This window comes from Triticum urartu, chromosome 2 (genome assembly GCF_003073215.2).
Source record: "Triticum urartu cultivar G1812 chromosome 2, Tu2.1, whole genome shotgun sequence".
NCBI classification, from domain to species: Eukaryota; Viridiplantae; Streptophyta; class Magnoliopsida; order Poales; family Poaceae; genus Triticum; species Triticum urartu.
In genome coordinates, this window is record NC_053023.1 from 672,274,286 (window position 1) to 672,277,718 (window position 3,433).

The window sequence follows — 3,433 nt, forward strand, 5'->3', positions numbered from 1 at the left end:
ATGCCAGCACCTTGATTTCACCACCAATTGGTTCTAGGCATTCCTAATGCAACATCCAATCAGTATATACGTCTAGGTAATCAGGACATGTCCAACGATTTGTACATGCACTACAATCAAACTAACATATAGGCCTCATCATAAACAATAAAGTATATCCAATAAATATAACGACCATATATAAGCCGGTTGTGCCAAAAAAGAAGTACATATATGTTTACAGATGTGTCACACAACCAAAATAAAGTAGTGCCACAAAAGGAGAAGTACATATGTTTTTAGATGTGCCACACAGCCAAAATGAGCTTAGCAACCATCAAAATGAGCAGAGCAAGTCTCCAGGTTCAACAAACAAGACATACGACACTATCATTCCACCAACTTAATTGTAGGTCTTCCAAATCTTCAGCAACTTGAAGATCTTCCATACCTCGATCATCTTTTGTACCTTTAGGAAGCCTGCAATAGATCGGCAGATGTTACACACAACAGTTGCACTCAGAACTTAAGAAAGATGTTACAACAATCACATATAACATACAAAAGCGGCATATGTTCTGAAATATAGAGAAACAAGTAACATCTCTAGAGTAATCTCTACTACAGTACGAACATGTCCTGGACATCAGCAACACGTCCATTTTTTATCATCTTGATAGTAGCAAGCTTATCTTACTTCTCATCCTAATATAGTGTGCAAAGTTTGTACAAATATTAACAAAAACTAGTAGGTGTACCTTGTATTTTAAACACTTGCCTACAGCAGAAGTGAGGCTATAGACTCATGGTATGTAATCGGGTGTTTGGTTGTAATATGGTCATCTATATTTGATCTGATAATGGTAGTGTGTCTGCCGCATAAGGGGCCGAGAACATAATGAATGTTTAGTTTCTCTGCATTTAGCAAGTTAATTAGTAATCTGTATTAAGTAAAGTGATTGTGAAGTTGTATGCCTGCCAGTAGATGTACCCAAGTCCTACCATCAATCCATAAAAGCATGGTTTTTGAAAATGGAGCTGACATAACTAAGGCAAATTAAAGTTCACTTGTGTTCATCTCTCACTTGTGTTAACCAATATGATGACTCGGTGTCTGCAATCCTATTGTTTCTAATTAATAGTGTTTGAAAGTCAGATTATATGTGTGAAGCTGAAAATTTAGTGAACAAGCTGCGATGCCAGATTGTTGTTTCAGGTTCTTTGTTAGGACTGCAGATTCTTTCTTTTTTCAAGCAGCATAGCTTCATTCTCATTCTCCTTTGGCAGGCCTTCTACTCCCTTCTTACTTTGCTGTGGCAAAACCAACAGAGAAACATATAAAAATGTTATATGATGAATATTTGCTCAAAAACAATGTGGCCAGAGGTAGCTCACGAACAGGCAAAATTTCAGAGGGTATCGACGCTCGTTCTCCATGGTAGCAGGAACCAAAAATCCACCCAAAAAAGTTGAGGGGAAACTCACATCAGACCAAACAAATCTAACAACCTCATCTCAACATACAAAATTGACAGCATCCAAAGGGATCTGCCCTCTAGGAGACAGGAGGAGGGACAGGGGAGAGGAGGGGTGACGGATCTGAGCAGCATCTTGGTAAGGAAAAACTCGTCTGCATCAGGTTTCCAACATGACGGATCTGAGCAGCATCTTGTGCCAGCGTAGTGAGGAGCATGCACCACACTCACCGTCGGCGTGGAGGGAACCATGGTGGGAAGCCCTGCCCGTGCTCGTCAGCGCAGAGGGACGTGGAGATGAGGAGCGCGACGGCCCTGAGATGTAGAGGAGCCAGGAAGAACCGCTTCCTCTCACCCTTGCCGTCGCCGGCCGTCGAGACGAGACACGGTTTTCGTCGCAAGATCTGGTGCTGGAGATGAAGGCGACATCGACCAATTCCGCCTCCGCCTCCGGCCAAGGAACGGGCCGCACGAGCGTCGCCAGCAGGAGTGGAACTGGCTCGGCTCTCATACGCAGTCACACCAACGCCGTCGTCTCGAGGGAGGAGTGGGTGGGAGGAGAAGAAGGTGGAGGAGGCGGCGGCGGTTTTGATCTCTGTGCTCTTCCTCGACGCGGGAGGCAGCGGATCGATCCGGCCGTACTAGCTGCCAGAAGGATGGGTCACGTCGTCCCCAACCGCATGGCTCACCACCCGCGCCTCAGCTCACCGCCCGCTGCATGATCAGGGTTGCGCGGGGGAGGAGTTGTGCTCGCCACCGGGACGGACAGATCCAGGCTTCCATCGAGCTCATGCGTCACCATCGCCGCCAGGAGGCACAAACGGGTGCTCTCCACCGCCGCCGCCACTCTGCCTCATGAGTACGTGCCGGTGTCCGCACCCACGACGGCGAGGCGCTCCATGCCTGGGCACGCTCAAAGTCCGGCGCCGCCTCCCACGCACTTGTCTCCAACTCCCTCATCATCTTCTATAACTCCCTCCCGCGGCCCCTCGTCCCCGCGACCCTCCCGTCGTCTTCGCAGTAGCAAAGACGTCGATCGCCTCGCCCGCCATCCTCCCGTCTTCTCACTCTTTTGCCGCCGTCTTCACAGCCGCCGCCCCGCGCACGCTCCGCGTCTGCTGGAGCCGCTTGCAAGGTCCCCTCGGCTAGCTCCAATGTGGTCGTGTCCGCAGCTTGCCAAACCACTCGGCTAACCTACCAATTCGTGTTAACTGACAGGCTTTTAACATTTTTCTATTTCCTGTTTTCGTGGAAAGAGCTTTTTTCTGTTTTTCTTTTCTTTTTCTTTTCTGCTAAGCGCGGGATTTATTTTTCAATTTGGTAACTTTATTTCATATCGATGAACTTTCTTTCAAAATTGATGAACATTTTTAAATAATACACGATGAACATTTTTGAAACAATATGAATACATGTGTCGAACAATTTTTGAATATGCATTCAACATTTAGTAAAACCGTTGAAAAATTACATAATATACGATGAACATTTTTATGATACACTACGAACATTTTTATATGCAAAGGTGAACAATTTTCATAATATACAATGAACATTTTTCTTTATACAATGAAATTTTATATAATACACGGTGATCTTTTTTAAAATTTGGTGAAAGTTTTTGAATACATGAATTTTTTTCCAATTCGCGATCTTTTTCTTTTCCAAAAAAAAACGTCGTACCAGAAATAGTGCGGTTAGTGTTGTTGTTAAATTTCTCGCGCTGTAATGAATCACTAGGTTGTAGTAGATGTACTGGTTAGGCACGCTGCGTCGTAACTAAACGGTGCGAGATCGAATTCTGTTGGAGCAGGTTTTTTAGGAGTTCTTTCTCTGCATGTTCCTGGGCCGGCCCACCAGATAGCGACAGTGGGCGCCAGTTGCCTGTACCATAGGAGCTCCCTAGAAATCACCACCGGCAGTCTGCCTGCGTCGGCGAGTACTCCAAGCTCTGCGGCAAGGACCCCGCATGCACCGCC

General features: G+C 46.0%; 1 long non-coding RNA gene across 1 annotated transcript; it reads right to left on the reverse strand.

Annotated features, from left to right (window-relative positions):
• Nucleotides 1-1,178: 1,178 nt before the first annotated feature.
• LOC125534001 lies at nt 1,179-1,768 on the reverse strand. Its single transcript, XR_007294397.1, has 2 exons — nt 1,686-1,768; nt 1,179-1,290 (listed from the first exon to the last, which is right to left on the reverse strand). It is a non-coding gene; the product is annotated as an uncharacterized LOC125534001 (long non-coding RNA).
• Nucleotides 1,769-3,433: the final 1,665 nt, after the last annotated feature.